This window comes from Mytilus trossulus, chromosome 8, assembly GCF_036588685.1.
Source record: "Mytilus trossulus isolate FHL-02 chromosome 8, PNRI_Mtr1.1.1.hap1, whole genome shotgun sequence".
NCBI classification, from domain to species: Eukaryota; Metazoa; Mollusca; class Bivalvia; order Mytilida; family Mytilidae; genus Mytilus; species Mytilus trossulus.
In genome coordinates this window covers 68443832-68463668 of record NC_086380.1, presented here as the reverse complement: position 1 = coordinate 68463668, position 19837 = coordinate 68443832, and the positions used below count along the sequence as shown (strand labels likewise).

The following is a 19837-nucleotide window of genomic DNA, read 5'->3' as shown; positions in this document are numbered from 1 at the left end:
TTGTTTCGACAGCTGATTTAATTTCCTTTTTTTACAGATTTTTGACAAGTTAACGTTATAAGTTTCCGAAACGTCATGTTCGACAACGAAGAACGATTGTTGTATTTCTTTTATTTTTTTTTAAGTTCTATTTATGGAATGAAAAGAGAAATTGACTGCAAGTCAATTCACGACACAACTTCACAACACCATGGACAGAAAAACACATCCAGATATATCGGGTACATTACAGACCCACTATTGTCTACACAATAATCAAAGGAACATATTATACATGTACTACTATTTTGGAATATTATTACCTAGGATTTTATGTCCTAGGAAAATCTTACATAAGTTGTATTTTGTAAAATTGTTTGGAATTGTAGGTCCTCAGTGCTCTACAACTTTGTACATTATTTTGGTATTTTTTACTTTGTGATTCGAGCAACGCTGATGAGTCTTATATTTAAGTAGTAGTAACGCATGTCTTGAGTACGCGCGTCTGGCGTACTAAATTATAATCCTGGTACCTTTGATAACTATTGAGTACAACATTTCAATCCCAGTATCTCTTTGATGGGTAAATGATTAAAATATATCAATTCAATCATGTCCATAACATGAGTGTTTTCCCCATGTTGTATATGTGTTCATTATTTGTGTCACATGTTGTTTTTTATTGTATCATGGTTATGATATTTCAATGTGTTTCTCATAATTGCAACACTGTCAATTGTTTTTAGGGATTAAAATTTTTGATTTTCCTCTGAGTTCACTATTTTGGGGATTTTACTCCACTTCCCTCCATTCCAATCAAAAATGTTGTTACAATATCATCTATATACTACATTAGTTCTTCAATCCATGTGTAGTGTTCTTACCAGAAAACATTATGTTTTAGGTGGTGCATCATGTGTAAGTTTCCCATTCCTAAAATTATATCATTATGATAAAACTAAAGTTGCAATCTTTTAATCTGATCTGTAATGTTGAAAGCAGAAAATTAAAGTTGCACTTCATATTTTAGTCTTTTTTTTATGTCGTCTAACGTTTATTGTTTTCAAAGATAGAACTGTCGTTCACACTTGATGACTGTGTAAGAAAATGTGTTCTGCGTATAGAAATAAGCTACATGTTGTTCAGTTCCACCAATCAATAGTTGCCGTGACTCACTTTGGAAGACCCTAATTACAATCCTTCTAATATCCGTTAATGCAATTCTCTTAGTTTGTATATATAAATAAGAAGATATGGTATGATTACCCATTAGACAACTCTCCACAAGAGACCAAAATGACACATAAATTAACAACTGTAAGTCAACGTTCGGCCTTCAACAATGAATAAAGCCCATACCGCTTAGTTAGCTATTAAAGGTCCCGAAATAACATTGAAAAAAATTTCAAACGAGAAAACTAACGGCCTAATTTGTGTTCAAAAATTAACGAAAAACAAATAAGTACCACATTAACAAACAGCCATTGAATCACAGGCTCCTGACTTGAGACAGGCACACACATACAGAATGTGGAGGGGTAAAACTTGTTAGCGGGATCCCAATCTGTCTGACCTGGAAGGAAGTGTCACAGTACAACATAAGAACAAACTATCAAAATCAGTTGAGAAATTTTGTATTCGATATTTGACCACCAGTAGACTTCTATTGCCTAGACTGAAACTATGTGGTTTTTGTTTATCCTTCTTATTGATACCTAACTAGATATAGAGAACACGAATTTAAGGATTAAGTTTCCAAATGTCTAAATCATGCCACATAAATTATGCAGGAGGTATGAGGCAGGTATTATAATATACGTATTCAAAATAGTGTGAATTTAAGGAGTTGAACACTATTAACGTAGTGGATCATACATTGGCCATCATACTAGTGTTAAAACTGGATTTATTTCGCTCTTTTTGTTTTTTTTACATCTGATGTTCTTTTTTTATGAAATTTCTATATAGTGGCATATTATAAGACATACTAGTTAGTCATGAGATTCAATTTCATTTGACATAACATATCGCTATTTGAATATTAAATTGTGCAGTTGCTTCAATATTCAATTCAATATATGTTCTAACAATGCTAATAATAGCAGTGTTTCACATCACATTTTCAACGTCATTCCAACTTCTAAATTAATAGTTCATTCTGCATTATTTCCACGTTGACAAATAACGTTGCACAACTTTTGAGTGTCTGCTGGAGAGTTCTTTGGTTTTGTTTTCGTTATAAGAGGTAATCTTTATACGTTGTTTAATTTTTGTGTTTTCTTGAAATTCTAATAAATTGTTCGACTTCTGGTTTCATCATAAAAAATGATGTACAATATAGCATTAATATAATGCAGATTAAAGGTGAACAGTTAGCTAAACATGTTATAATGCAACAATATCTTTTATGTGTTGACTTTGTAACTGAACTTTCATTTCGATGACACAATAGCATATAAGTCCAATGATTAATACTACGGCTAATATTAATACTTTTGTTTCAACACACAGGAAGTAACTGTATCCAAACGAAATTGCACATCCGGTGGCGTAGAACATCCGGTATGACGCAAAAGCTGCTTCCTGTTTATGCATGAAAATTATTCCGAATAAAGCTGAAAAAGAAAATTAGAATACTTAATTTGTCAATGCGTGTACATACGAAAATATATTGGTAAAGCAAGCTAGGATTTAACAACTCGTTTATATATAGAAAATTAGGGACACAGATAGTAAAGAGATACTTCAATGCATAGGTACATATATTTATGTAGAGTTATAGGACATTGATGCGCATACAACATGTCAATTTATTTAATAGATTAGAAGCCTGGTTTATCCTCATCATGAACAGATATTGCATACTAGTAGTAAATCAGTGAGTTCAATTTCATTAAATGCATATAAACCACTCTCTTTAACTCTTTTCTTGTAATGTTAAAAAGAACTTAATGCATGACCTTTATGCTTAATCCATTTCCTCTTTTGCAATCTTTAAGCTGAGAATAGAGATTAAGTTTAGATTTTTATCAGAGTGGATTTAATATGTTTCCTTCAAAGGTTGATAATACTGTTTACATAAGACATTGATTGAAAGGGTAAATTAACATTGCAAGTTCAGTCACCTGACTTATGCTGTTAGTAGTAAGAAACCCCCGATGAGATGGTAATGCTTTTGCTCAATCTAATATATTTAATAAAGTGCATTGCCCTTCTACAATTCTGCTTAAGAGAGACGATAGATATCAAAGGGATACGGAAACTCGTAAGGTAAACACAAACTGACAAACTGACAGTGATGTGGCAAAAAACAAACCCGACAAAACGCACATAGCATTACACAAAATACAACATTTAAACCTTACGACTCAGCAAAACAAAGCCTACTGGGATGAATTCATGTGCTCATGGAGGATAAGCTGATCATTTTCCACTAGTGGCACTAGCAGTGTTAACGTAAACATAATCTGAAAATAGTGAACAACGCGCGTCACCTCCATTTTATATTGGTTTGTATGGCTCAGTCTCTTATTTTCTGTGTTGTGTGGTAAACCATTTTTTTTCTTTTGTCGTTTTTGTGTTTGTGTGTTGGTGTGTAGACTTTTAATTGTCCCTTTAGTATCGTATGCCTTATTTTGACAATACCTCTTAAGTCAGTACTAAATTGATGATCATGTCCTACTCATTATGATAGAATAACTTACTGTAAGTTTGTGTTTGCCAGATAGCATCACATAATCCTAAACATGCTGCTACCACGAAAAAGTTTGGAATATCTAAAGTAGACGGTTTCCATAACCATAATACTATAAGTAGACCAATATTAAACGTTGCGCCTGCGCTGATGAAAGCAAATCTTTTAATATGGCGGCTTGCTATGCAACCAATCAAAATACAGCTTACAGAACTGACTGCACCAAAACATATCATAACAGGTCCAATACTTGTTACTCCCAATGTGCAAGAAATGTATGCCTGAAATATATAAAAGAACGGTTAAGTTTTTTTTATTTGATATCTGAGAAATATTATAGTTATAATGGTTGCATTCATTGAACAAAATTAACAATTCTTCAAGCAATGTAACTGTTGCATGGTCTCAACATTTAATTGTTTCAAGAATATCTGATGAGTCTTTAGACTTGCTCTACCAATGTACGTGTTCTTAAATCATGTATCCTCTAATTATAAATAGCATTTGGTTTGATATTTTACAAAATTTTGATAGTTTTTTTTCTGAAACTTGACAACTCTGCTTGGATTTACAGGAATGTATCATCTTAATAAATATTAGCATTGTTGAAAATATCTATAAAGTGCACGTGGTGTTTTATATCTTTATAAAAATAATAAAATCAAAACTTTATTAATTCCATGTGTACAAAGCGCTCTTTTGAAAACATAACAGTAATGATAAAAACGGCAATAAGAAGGACATTGTTAGCCCCTTTCAGAATACCAATTGACTGTCGGCTTAATGTCTCCCCAAAAAGTAACATGAATATAAGCAAATACAATACATTTCTTTCCCTGTACCAAGTGAGAAACATGACAGTTGTTATCCATTCGTTTGATGAATTTGAGCTTTTGATTTTTGCCATTTGATTAGTTAGTTCACCTTTTGAGTTCGGTTCTTTTGTTATTTTGGGTTTTTTTTTCACGACCAATTTGTTGTTTTTGGCAAAGTTTATTACTGAAAAGGAAATTATAAGAAGTGCACAAGATATATGGTTTTTCCAGCTTTATCAAATTATTATTTGTTCAAATTTAGAAATGACATTCTTTGAATTGTTAGCTAAATTTGACCTTAAACATTGGACTTTATTGACCTTTGTTCCGTTAAAATGTTTATCTTTTTCATGTTTGACCATCCCCATCATTATGTGTAGCGCGTTGTTCGTAATAGTCGATAGAATAATTACTGTATGGGTTAACAGATACTACGGTGACTAACTCCATCAATAAGACAATTACTGAATGTGCTAAAAAATAGCTTGTCGTGTGTGAATAGTAAATAAGTATTGATTGGTGTAATAGCCTTTATCAACTATTCCTAATGTATTTAATGAATCAAATAAACAGTTAAGACCATAATGCATTGTCATGCATTCCAGCTCAAGTAAAAATAGCAATTACCATTACCAGTGTGAATTCATGTTCGTAAGACTTTTGTTATTAGTGGCACATGCAGTTTTGTGTTTGTATATTTAACATTTCTTCGCAGTGGGAAAGCCAGTGACATTGAAGAGCTACTTCCGGTAGTCCCGCGGGAAAGGGGACATAATCTAAAAATTTTGAGGTGGCGCTGTAACCAGCGTGTAAACAAAAACGTAGCCTGTGCTTCAGACAATAAATCTATTAAAACAACTTATCATCCATCAGTATTTGAGTTTAATTTTTCATTAGAATAGATTTTGTCAGACGACTGCCAAATTCGGAATTCAAATAAGTGCTCCGTTACTGAAATATGATAAATCATAAGACTACCTCAGTTGATTTCCAAAAAACCGCGGGTAATCCCCACGACTACAAACAACTGACACAAATGCATCCTAAAGCTTTTCATTGGTCGAGATATAAATAAATGTGACCTAGAAGCATATGGGCACATGACTATGTACAGGATTCCCCGTCACTCTGAGTCTTGTTTACATAATAAATACTTCAATCGGAGGTCAAAATTCAACATTTTTCAGACGTTTTGGGAGTTATTTCGGTGCAAAATCAAGCAAATTATGTCAAATTTTACAGATTTTAAGCACAATATTGATTGAGACAACGAAGGGTGATGATGTTCTCAGGATTTTAAATATATTTTACTTAAAATGTTGAGTGGTTGAAGGCTTTACAACGTCATTTGTTGATGTTTACAAGTTGCTCAAACTCCTTGTATCACATTTTCTGTAGTTATTTAATTATGCTGCTGATGTATAACAGATTTATGGGCGAGATTTATGTAGTACATTGAAACTGGTTTAATCTATGAACGAATTTGTCCATATAAATAACTTCCACTGTCTGGAAGTAGACCTACCCCCCTTTTTTCAACAAAAAAAATTCAGTTAGTCAAAAGTTGTTGTCTGAATAAGCATGCAAAAATGCAAAGTGTAAGCACTCAGCTAGTCTTTGTGTTTAGCCAGTAATGGTTACAGTCATTCTTTGATTCTGTAAATTATTATAAATCTGAAATGTTTCAACTTGTCAATTTTAAAAAGTACATGTACCAATCAACAAATATTGCCTGCCTAAACACTCACACATGTTAATAAATGTCTGTCCTTATCATGCTTATCAAGCAACCTGATGTACACTGTGACCAACTATTCATGTTTGAGTGTTTCTGGGCCCTGGGGCATATTTAACTCTTGAGAACTTGGAGATTAAAATTCAATATGAATGCCCAATGCCTAGTACATCAAATTCTTAATACATGTTAGAGCTATATGACCATTTAAAGCATTAACAAAATGCTATGTCACTTCCAAGGTCTACTTTAAAAATGGTATATGAATGTCTCACTCTGATTTTGGTGATCCTGTTTTGTTGCATTGATATAACTGCTTGACCCACATTTTTATTTTACACCAGTTTACAAGAAAACAAATCTTGGACACAGGATCTATAGTTTATTAAGAATCATACTATTCCTATATCTGTGTGCTGATTTTTCTGCAATAGAATACCTTTTCACACATTTTACTCCATTCTAAAAGCACACAATTGCAATAATTTGCAAAATCATGTGTTAACATATCCAGGAAAAAGGTACATAGACATCTCATTCATAATACTACACAAGGAGCAGGATCTGCTTACTCTTCCAGAGCACCTGAGCTCAATTATATGTTGTGGGTTCAAGTTGATCATTTTTTTTTTCTAATTTGTATATTAGTTTAAACTTTTCATCAAAAAGTCTGAAAAAAAAATATGTATCTACTGAAAATGATTTATTTAGGTGCAGGGGTTACCACACTTTGAAATCTACATGCTATTGGAAGCAAAACAGTGAAAAGTCATGTCATGATAGGCTACTTGAGAGACCTCACTATGTCTAGGAGAAGTGAACAATTCTAGAAACTTTCCATTTAAGTCATTCAAACCTTATAAAGAATAAAAGACCATCATTTTGACTTTTATTTTTCTTATGTCTCAAATACTACAGTACATACATGTATATGTCTGACACCAGTGACCGATCAAGAACTTTTCTATTTGGGGGGGGGGAGGGGGGGGGGGGGTTGCTGCTGCTGACTAACTTGGGAGGGGCCCGCTCCAGTGATTCCCTATTTAATCAACCAATTTTTTTCCTATGAAAGGGGGCCCTATGAATATGCTAGCTTTGCATCAATGAATCTCAGGTTTTTCAATGACATTAAGTAATATTGTATTGCAACAGTTTAGTGTCTCATGTACATTTACCCCACGTTATCAATATAAAATGGTGGAGTGTTTCACATTGTATGTATATTTGAAAATATAAAAATGTTTAGAAATAAAAGTTTATTAAGTGATGAATAAATACAAAGTCATAAAAATAATGTTAAAATGAAAAATATGTAAAAAGTATTTTAAACAATTAAGGAGAACTATTGTTAAAATTAAAAAGTTTTTTAAAGTAAAATCAAGCCAAATAGTCCTCTGTCCCATACATGTAAATCCTCAATATAGAAATCCTGCTCTTCTTATTCCTATTGTTATCTGAAAATATATAATTTATGCAGATGATATTATCAAATAAATATAATTTCAAACTTCTCTAGAGTTGCTATATGATCGGTAAATTATAATATATTTTAATTGTCTACTGACAAAAACATGCTCTTCTGAGGTCCCAATTTAAAAAAAAAATGTTGAAAGGAAATACTGGAATCCGAAGGATCAATTCCGAAATCCTCAGCTAAAAATACCCAATCCAGACGTCCCGAAAAAAGGTCCTCTAGAAAAGGTAATACTTATACACACCAACAGATGTTTGGAAAAATTTTCTACTTATAAATTCATTTACTTTAGTATTTAAAATTCATCACCATAATAACATATCAACCTCTTTAATAGATATAAATAATGTTTAAATAAAGTATAACATAATATGCAACATTAAATTATCTTACAGGTATCTGTTATTTAAAAGATAACTTTTCATTCAATCATTCATATCTTTAATTCTTTATACCAGTAATTGATAATAAATGTATCCAATGCCAATAAAACCTGGCCACAACACCTAGCCAATACTGAAGGTGGCAATAAAATTCAACAATAAATCACATATTTTTTTTAGCACGGAAGGAGGGACAGAATTTTTACTTTCCTACTGGTGAATATTTCATATACCTGAAATCTTTAAAAGATACTAGAAAACACCCGTGATATCGCGGGTCTGTGAATGAATTAAAGTATATAACTATGCGCAAGCCTTATTTTAGTATTAGTATTCAAGTTGTCATCTGAATGAAGTTGAATTCTTTGATTCGCTGTTTTATGTCATGCATGCCCACAAACAAATTGAAAACTGTACCTATACGCCTTATTTTTAGTCCAGATTTGTTATCTTTGAAAGTCTTACTGATTAAAATACTACAATAGGTAACAATTTGACAATTTAGTAGTGTCAACCCTGTGATTATGACCGTGTATATAGCATATTAATCCCGATTACACCGTTTGGTGGTGAGCCTGTCAGATGCGGAACATACAGATAAGGTAATAGGTAACAGGTGAATATACTATTGGTATCTGTATCGGACTCGAACCGGAACTTCTTAATTATTGGCAATATTAATTACGTCAAAAACAAAAGGGCCTGGAGTGGTGTAATTTTTAATCTACACTTTTGTACTATATTAGTTAAATATAAAGTTGAATTATTTGATTCGTCGTTTTTACGTGATGATGGCTGACAAATTGGACCTCGTAATTTTAGTATTATAGATTTTACATGCCCATATGCAATATTGAGCAAAAATAATAGTACTGTTGTTCACATAGACAAGGGTCTGGATGGGGTCTTCTGCATTTCTTTATCATTTAATCTTTTAGGTCATTGGTCTCTATTTTTTTTATACTTTTTGTCCATAATTTTTCTTTCCTCAATATATAAATTAGCACATCAAAAGTTCAAAATGATTATGACCAGACCTCTGGCTGGCTGCTAGGAATATTTTGATTTTTTTCTGGGATGCATAGAAAGGTGTCCCAGAAAAAAATTAGTCTATGGTCCGCAAATAGTCAAAAAATAACATAAGGACCTAAGAGCTACGGTTCCGCAGCTAGCATGTCATTTGCTCTTTTTTTTTTTACTTATTTTATGGTTAATTTTCTCTATTCTTGTTCCTTTAGTAACAATTCTCTAATTCATACGTTTTAATAGTCATAGTTCCCAGTGGCAGATCCAGGGATAGGGTTCCAGGGATTGGAATCTCCCTTTTTTGGGGACGATCAATGCATTTGAATGGGAACATATAGTTGGAAACCCCCTTTATCCTGGGGATAGTTATTTTTTTCCTATATTTTTATTTTGTTTGTTTTTTGTGTTTTTTGTCACACTTTTTGGGTTCAAAAATAAAAAATATTAACCTTTTTACTATTCGAGACAACCAAACAAATCAGCACATATGCATTACACAACTGTAAAACTTTAATTAAAATTTAAATGCTAACATTGACCTGCCAAAATTGAAGTTTTATTCAAATTGAAGTCTCACGCTGGAAAAGGGGCGTTTATTTACATGTGGTCTACGGAAATTTACTGGATTTAAGAATCGAAAAGAGGCAAACATGTAGCCATAACCCGATCAGATCAATAAATCATGTTATGGATAGTATTAACATCTTTCTACTAACCATTAAAAGTAATAATACTAGGATTTCGTGAGCTCAGAAACCTTAATCTGTTGAAAAATGGCGTCGATTTGTGTGCTTCCTTTTCGCAGCCTCAGTTACAATTTGACACGGAGTGATGGGTATTTATGCAAATATTTAGGGACTCCTATCATCATAGATACTATTTTTGGTCATTTTATATTTAAATAGCCAATAGGATGCAAATGTGTCAGTTATTTTCAGAAGGGGAAAACACCCTCCATATTTTTATCCCCAAATTAACAACGTCACTTGCCATTTTCAGATGTTCGTTTCTTGTAAAATAAAATCTTCTAAGAAGAAAAAATAGCATGGTCACCTGTAAAACTTACCTATATAACTAATTGATGATGAAATGACACAAGTTTAATTGTCTTTAATGATAAATTTCTCGAAAAATCACACGTACACGATGTAAACAAATTGCCGCGATGGCGCGATAGTGTCGCCCTCTATGAAAAATCGCGATTGTCGCCCTTGATTTTCTGGCCGTTACGTCATATGGAAGGAGGCGCAGAATCGATCCGTGGCTTTCCCACTGTTCGATGTAACTAATCAAACGGTTAAAAAGTTGTATATAAATAAAAAGATGTGCCAATTACACAAATTCAGTAGCGAATGATAATTGAGTAAACTGGATGAATCAACAGAGTACCGAATCTTGCTATACATGCATAAGGATACTCAATGGACGCATCAGATGACTAGTCGTATAAAGTGGAACGTAACACTATAGAGAGTTAACAGTGTTAAAATCAGCTGAACGTTTTAATCAGGTTCTATTGTAAAGGAAATATCAAGCTTCGCGATCTAAACAAGTGTCCGATATAAAAGCTTGTTGCTCAAAGTTGTTAAAACATTTACTAAAATGACATCCGTTGATAACCCTTAGTAAAAAAAAAAGAACTATGCAAACTGAGTGTCAATTAGAAAGATTGACTCTAAGAGCTGTATGTATAATCATTCGTAATTTAATCTGTGGAAACATGGATGGTGATCTTAACAATTAGTGTATCCCGTTTGTATAGTTCAATTTACGATATGATAGTTGCTCAGTAAGAAGGTGATATGCAGTAATTTTATTATATTTACATCCGAGATCTGATAATTGACAATCCAGCAAAGAGTTTTACGATTGACAATATACTAAAGTCAAAAATTCAGACGACATTTATTAACCGATATTAAAATCTCGTTCACCGACTATAGGAATAAAAAACAAAGGAACAGACAAAAACACTGTGGTAATTGCATTAAGGATGTTTGTTACTCTGTTTTAAAATTACAAGCTTTTTAAACAAATGTTATTCATTGAAAGTATATAAATAATGGAACTTAAAAAGAAGAAAAAAATGGTTGGTCCGTGTGCTTTCTTTTAAAATATAAGCCCTTTAAAATTTGGCGGGGAATGATTCTCTCTAGATTTTTCATTCAATAACATTGCTACATTTTTTTCAAAACCCTATGAGAAAATAACAAGGATTCTGTAAGATTTTTAATATCACTTTTAATACTATATGTGATAAAATCATGAAAAAAAGTAGGTCTCGGTGGGCAAAATTTTTAATGGGCATTAGATGGATAAAACATGAGGATTTGAATATATGACCAAAATTCAAATACAAGAGGAGCGAACATCCTTAACTCGCGGCCGTCCGTGGAAAAAAGCGTGACATTTATTGCAATTCGTTTTGAATGATTCCCATAACAAATCAAGATATCCATTCATGTCACCGCTGGAAATTCTTGAACGAACGCTTTGGTACCATTTTCATGAATCTGTGACGGAACAGATTATTAGATTATGAATGAGCATGAATATCGGTTGTCATTTTTTTAAAGGAAGCTGAAGGAACCGTCAAACTTCAAAATGAAAACAATTAAGGAATGACTGTAATATTTTTTCTGTCTATGAAGAAATATAAAACAAAACATGTGGTGCACACTGATAAACGCAAGTAGTTATTTAACAGTGTGCATCACATTTTATATGTTATTTCGAATAGACAGAAAATATATTACAGTCATTTCTTATAATTTAATTCTTAATTTCATTTTAAAACGTAGAAAACCATGAAAAAACGTTGATGACATCACGGTCACATGACTAAATTATGTCCATGGGCTCATAACAAAATAACGTCATTCAATCAGAAGACGCGTTACATCCAAAACTAAATTGTTGATATATAATCCAGAACACATATGATGTGAATAAATAATCCAAATTAGGGGATACAATATGATCATTTGAAATAAACATTTGTCACTTTTGAAACCCGGAAGTATAAAACACTTTAGAATCTAAAAGTACAAAAATATCAAGATATACAAACGTATTAAATTCTGAGAAATTGCGATTCAAAGTTATCCTCGGGAGAATGGTCTTCTTTTACTTTCATTTTCACAAATATAAAGAGGCATCAATATCAAGGATATCATATCTGTACAATAACAAATGTTAAACCAATGAAATGTTTGGCTTTGTCTTCGACATTAGCTTTAACTTTGACATTAAAGATACTGTAACAGTACAAAACACTATCCTATGGGTTTATTACATCAACGTTGACATGTACTTTCAAGCAGTGACAATAGCGGCAGAATCATAAAGAAATTTTTGATATGATGAATTTCCTTATGTGGTGCTTAAACCTAAATTCTAAAAAAAAAACGAAAATGTCAAATTTTAATCAGAACAATATTGCAATATAAATAGACTTGCTACAAGTCCCTTTCTTTTTTTTCTTTCTTGCTAATTTATATGCTTACTAAAAACTCTCAGTATACTGATTGCCCCTGCAGATTTCATTATAATGGTTATCTTGCTTATAGCAGTAAAATTGTTAAAAATGAAAGATAAATAAAAGAAGCAAGTCAATATCAGCCTATGAGAACTATTCAATAATAATGCTTTTGCTTCAATTTATAGGCAATAACATTAGTAGCATCTACAACTGTTAGAGACAATTACGGTTTGGCTTATTGAATTTCCTGTAGAACTTAGTGGAAACATCCTACTATAACTCTAAAAGAAAAACTATTAAGATCTTATAATGTAAGCAGACATCCAGAACACTGCCATCCGATCAGCAAATGATTTCAACCAATCGAATCCCAAGTAATCATTTACCGCAATTTCATTACTCTGACTTCGTGTTCATTGACTTGTCGTCTGCAAGTATTGCCGATTACATTCGAAACACTTTATATTTTGATGGCGTCAAGAAATTTGATGAATAGAAAAGTGTCATCGAATAACAAGTTGAGTGGAAGGCAAATGGTATCTACTCGGGACTGAACAATTAGTTTCATCAATATGGAGAGGTGTAATAGTCGCATGCAATAAACATCACATTATTTACATAACTACACCAGAGACATAGATGATTAGAGCAATGTTCGTGTCAGATATAAACTACGTGAAAATAGCTATTAAGAGCGTAAATGGGAGAAGATGTGACATTAACTTTAATCCAATAGGGATTTTATTTGGGATCTTATTTCGGATTTTATTTCATACGGCACTTCTGTCTGAAAAACACTTTCGTCCATTCAGTGAGTGAAACGGATATAGGTAACAACAAAACAACATTCCTGTAGATGTGGAAAAGGCGATAAGTTCATTTCGTGTTTTTTTTTACCATAATTAGTACTTATAGAAATAATAAATAAACATGTAAAAGAAAGAATGATACAGTGTGCAGGTTCTGTAGAAGAATAAATGTATTTCATATATTTCAATTGAAAACATGCAATTTACAAGAACGCCATAGTCATTCAAACTTTCATGTTTGCCTTGTTTTGTTTCTATGATACAGCTAGCTGACGTGGCACTGTACTTATACATCCCGTCATTGTATTATTGTATTTTTTTTGTATTCATGCCTTTCATTTTTTGCTAATGAGCTTTGTCTATATGCCTTTTGTGCTTCTTTGATATATATTTGTTTGTTTTGTAGTGATTAATGTTAACTGTTGTACCCCTATTTATTTTACCTTTTTACTTATTACGGAATTTGAATCGACTGCCATACAATTGAGAGGTTTAGGATGGATATCTATAAAACCAGGTTTTATCCAATATTTTCTACACAAGAAAATGCCTGAACCAAATCAGGAGTATGACAATTGTTATCCATTCGATTTACAATGATTTGTGTGTTTGAGTGTTTGATCTACCATTTGAATAGGGACTTTCCTTTTTTAATTTTCCTCAAAGTTTGTTATGTTTGTATAGCAATTCACAATATTTTATGATTTCACTTTTTGTTACAAAAAAGAAATCGAATCCAAAACAGGCGCTAGAGAAAAAAGTGTGGTCCCGAGGTCCCAATAGATGTCCTGTTGTTTTGGTAATTGTATCATTGACGAGTAACTCGTATATCCTTATATTCGTATAAACATATTGTTCAGAAACATCATAAGTTGATGCGTTGTACGTAACTAAAACAGGAAGTCTGAAATAATTATTATACGCCAAGAAGGAAACAATTTGTTCTGTCAGGACTGAACATTTTAAATTACTTGAGAACTTACCAGTAACGCTGAGATGTAAACAAGGATTTTGTGCACACTGAACTTTCTACTTGTTGAATTAACCTCACCAAAACAAAATTAATGAAAACGTTTCTTTTTCATGAGAAAGTTTATCATTTTAAATATGTCATTTCGGTTTACCACTGGCAGTTAAACAAACTAGAATTACTTTCACGAATAACATTAATTCCCATAGCCATGCACATTATCTTTTGGTCATTGTAATGGGAAATAATATTATTCGTGAAAATTATCCTCTTCTTTTGAATATTGCATTGCGTGTTTGGGATCTAGTGAGATTGTTTGGGTTATTACTGGAACATTTCAGCATTCTTACCCAATTATTGTACGCAGCTGTATACTTCTCTTTAGAAGTTGTTGAACGGTACTTTACCTTACCAGTTGGCAATGTTAATGTTAAAGAGGTGGGATCTGATTAGTCGATGTGAACGTTCTAGATAACTATATGTATGTAAATGATGCTTCCATTTATATTGGCAATTAGTCTTCTTCAATTATTTGCATAGATGTAAATGGGAACAATTAACACTGGACACTTTTAATTTTCAAAACACTCATTTGCAAATCCAACACCACTTCTCCATAGAGATACAGCGTCATGAATAATAAAATATAATCAAAATGAGCGGAATCACATGGGATTCAATAAACTCATTACTTTTCTGCTGTAAGTATTAAATATATTTTGCAATATGATATTATTTAATTATTATTTGACCGTTTAGGATTTCTAATATCAGAGTTTAGATATAGGGGTATACATGTGTGTATTATATATTATTTAAAACAGAATAAATTTAGAATAAAAATGGGCAATGTGTCAAAGAGACAACAACCCGACCAAAGAGCAGAACACAGCCGAAGGCCACCAATGAATCTTCAATACAGCGAAAACAATACCGCACACAAAGCCGTATTTCAACTAGGCCCCTAAACAAAAGAGTGTACTAGTTCATTGATAATGGACGTCATACTAAACTCCAGTTAGATATGAATGAACTAAAATTTAAAAATCATACAAGACTAAAAAAAAAGGACAGATGCTCCTGACTTTTATTACTTCCTGTTCCAAATTTTATTACCATTCCTAAAAATGTCAAGAGTCAAGATCAATAATTTTCGAAAAAAAGTATCAAAAATCTTTTTTAGAAACTTTTATGAGTAACATGTGATCGAACCGATTTTTTCTATAAACTATAATATTTTCGCTGCCAATTCTGCCACGATTAAAACACGTGTTTGGTAGCTGTATATCAAAAACGTAATCGTTATCGCAAATTTTATAGCTGTATATTGTATGTTTCCATGTTCTTTTGATGTAAGCATTTTACAACCCTCATTAATAATTTAAATTATTTACATATGTACAGGTATAGACATTATATATGTTAGTACAGTGATACGGAATCATTAACTAAATGATCTTGCATCGGCATTTACGATTAAATTCCAATAAATAGAAAGAAAAAAATAATAACCTCTTACTTGCTTTCAATACTTGAATAAATACTAGCTTAATATATCAAAATATTAATAAAAAAGTACTGTTTATGGAGCTTTTTTCAAGGTGCATGTTATCAAAAATAGTCATTTTATCGCAAGAATTAAAATAGGAAAAAAACATAGTGCATGACTTGAAATAAACTAAACGATCATATATCAAAATAAATCTGTCAAAATGCTGAATAATAGTTCTTATGACATGTACGTTCAGAAAAAAAATACTAGTGATGAGAAAAATACAACAGGCGTCCACTTAACTGTTATATATCAACTCATTAAATGAACCAGGACTAAATTTAGTTTATACGTCAGACGCTCGTTTCGTCTACAAAAGACTCATCTGTGACGCTCGAATCCAAAAAATGATTCATTACATCATGCGGAAACAAGCTTTTAACTTATTACATATTTATCTGTTTTCTATCGTTTCTCATTAGACATTTTAAATGTAAATGGTCTTTAAATATTAAAAGTACGTTTTAATTACATAAACTCTCACAGTTGGATAATTATTAAAGAATTGTTGTAAAATAGCGCCAGCTGCAAGCTACTTATATTCAGATTTTAAATATCATATTGAATAAACATTAACAAAATTAAAAAGACATAGAACAAAACAAGACAAGTACATGTATATCTATGTCATATATCAAACATTTCGCCACACCGAATCTAGACAATTCAATTATGAATAAATAACCATGCAGAGACAATAACCGATTTTCTATCAATTGCTTGGCGTTGAACTTACAAGAACAACAATAAAATGTAGCATTGAAGGATCATAAAAAAATGTAAAATCGAAAGTGAGAAACACATATACATTAATCAAGGACTTCTTAATGCGTGGTGTAACACACATATAAAATTAAAAAGTTAAATATATAAATAAATGTATATGCAATGTCAGAAAATTTTCAATTAATTTGTATTAGCTTAAGAATCGAAAAGACATGCATGCAAGGCTAGACGAGCGTGTTGTACTTTGGATTGTCTGCTTCCTAGTGAGAACACATGCAGTTCATGTTTTCTGACAATCCAAGTTTATTATTTTATTACAATTCCTAATGCACTAGTTGTGTAAGTCATGTAAGTGTAAATTCTTTAACCAAAAACACTTTTCTAAGATACCTAACACACAGATATTTTACTTACGATCTCGTATACTACTTTTTTTTAAGGTTAAATTTAGTATTTTTAAGGAGTAAGCCTTTGCTCAAAAGCTTGAATAAGTTGTCAATTTTAGTTGGAAGAGGCCAGTTTTTACATGCTAATGACTCCAGACATTGAAATTTCCGCTTGTACTATCACTGTTTTCGTTATCTTATCAATGATAATCATATAAAAGTACCATGAAGGTGAATAAAAGTTATTAGAACCATGTAGGTACAATAAATGAAACAAAATGTAAAATTTCGCGAGACTTAAAATATCGAAAAGTTAGACTATACGTGAAAATAACCATTGTATTAATAATGTATTGATTGTATAGCTAATATTGAAATGTCATTGTTCCAGGATTTTCTTTTTCGTTTCTTTTTCATTCTTGGTCTTCACTTCAACCTTTTAAATCAAGCAGTGGGTTTGTTACCTTTACAACCCTTTAATGATTCCTTGTCAAATCCAAAGCCAATTATAAATACAGACACATCAAATCCAATTCTCCTTTTTAAAATCTAAAGGACTATGGATAATCTCATTGTTTGTACACAAAAATGAAAATAAAGGTTACGTCATTAGATAAATTTCAATGATTTCGAAAGTTTTAAAACAACCAAAACGTTTTGGTGTAGGTTTTTGAAAATATTCCCCAGAATGCATTTGATTCTGACACAGCGAATCATATCTTTGTAAAGTTTGTGAACATGAACCCTTGTTCTAGGCCGATGAATACAACTATCACAAGCACGAACAGACATCTTGTGTCTTTAACTAGTTATCAAAGGTACCAGGATTTCATTTAGTACGCCAGACGCGCGTTTCATCTACACAAGACACATCAATGACGATCAGATCAAAATAGTTGTAAAGCCAAACAAGTACAAAGTTGAAAAGCAATGAGGGTCCAAAATTCCAAAAAGTTGTGAAAATTCGGCTAAGGTAATCTATTCCTTGGATAAGAAAATCCTTATTTGTTTTAAACATCTTAATTCTTGCATGGCATTTTTCCTTTGATGACATCTATACATTTAACATATCAACTTGGAGTTTTTATGTTGGTCGAATAACGATATGAGGATAACTATCCCCACCATGCATCATTCGATGTATATACTTAACAACATAATTTTCGTTTTGAAATTGATGGTTCTCAATGCACGTGGAGTTTGTTGAGAAGTTATGATATTGGGGAAGGTGAAGGGTTTCGTTTTTACCTAAAACAAGCGTTGTTATTAAGATTCCCCAAACATTTCTTAAACTGACCTGTAACAAGTCAGGAAAATGGCAGTTTTTATCTAATAATTTCTGTGTTGCATTGTCGTTTGTTTTTTGTTGCACCTCAGTGTTTCTGTTATGTTTGGTTTTAAAATAAGCACATGTTGGATCTATTGTCACAATGTGATGATTTTGTGCATTAATTGGACCAAACAGCTTTAGGAAACCCTTGACCACTACGTATAATTCAACGTGTTCGGTAACATAAAGTTGCCAATGATTATATTGAATCGCTTGAGAAAAATACTTCTTGGATCCTGGATGGCGCCAAAGAAAAAATATGCTTAAACTGATTACCGAAAACTTGTGACGTTACAACACAAAATAATGCATACTTTAAGTGTCATTTTTCATGTGATGTTCCAACATGAAGTTATGTTGTATTAATAGCAATATCACATCTATTTCTTTTTGAAATGTGTAGAATTTTGGTCTCATCAAAAAGAACATCAAAATCTTAGGACCAAATTTTACCCTCCTTGAATTTGGTCCTAAAATGGTTTGGTTAAGTCTAACTACGAGAGACAAAATATACCAGAATCACAGTCAAGCTATAGGCACTTTAGATTTTAATGGTTTTCATGGTTTCGACAGCTGATTTAATTTTCTTTTTTTCAGAATTTTTGTTAAGTTAACGTAATAAGTTTCCCAAACGTCATATTCGACAACGGAGAACGATCATTGTATTTCTTTTTTTTTTTTAAGTTCTATTCATTGAATGAAAGGAGAAATAGACTGCAAGTCAATTCAAGAGCAGCACAACTTTACAACACCATAGACAGAAAAACACAGAGATATCGGGCACATTACAGACCAACTATTGTCTACACAATAGACATAGGAACATATTATACATGTACTACTATTTTGGAATATTATTACCGAGGATGTTATATCCTAGGAAAATATAACATAAGCTGTATTTTGTAAAATTGTTTGGAATTGTAGGTCCTCAGTGATCTACAACTTTGTACTTTATTTTTTATTTTTTGATTCCAGCAACGCTGATGAGTCTTAAATTGTAGTAAATAGAAACACAATTCTTGAGCACAACATTTCAATCCCAGTATCTTTGATTAAAATATATCAATTCAATCATGTCCATAACAAGAGTGTTTGCCCCATGTTGTACATGTGTATCCTTTTTTGTGTCACATGTGTTTTGGTTGTAACAATGTTATGATATTTAAATGTGTTCCTCATTATTGCAACACTGTTGTTGTTTTTAGGGATTAAAGTTTTTGAATTTACTGGACTTCCCTTGATTCCAATTAAAAATGTTGTTACAATATCATCTATAAACTACATTAGTTTTAACTTCAACCCATGTGTTGTGTTCTTACCACTATACATGATGCTTTACGTGGTACATCGTGTTAAAATCTCACATTCTTAAAATTTTATCATTATGCTAAAACTAAAGTTGCAATCTCTTAAGCTCATCGGTAATGTTGAAAGCAGAAAGTTATGGTTGCACTTCATATACCAGCTTTTTTTA

General features: G+C 31.9%; 1 long non-coding RNA gene and 1 pseudogene across 1 annotated transcript; both read right to left on the bottom strand.

The window, feature by feature from the left end:
• Nucleotides 1-2026: 2026 nt before the first annotated feature.
• Nucleotides 2027-18686, bottom strand: LOC134727906 (protein unc-93 homolog A-like; annotated as a pseudogene).
• LOC134681319 (uncharacterized) lies at nucleotides 7303-10049 on the bottom strand. Its single transcript, XR_010100608.1, has 2 exons — nucleotides 9823-10049; nucleotides 7303-7677 (listed from the first exon to the last, which is right to left on the bottom strand). It is a non-coding gene; the product is annotated as an uncharacterized LOC134681319 (long non-coding RNA).
• Nucleotides 18687-19837: the final 1151 nt, after the last annotated feature.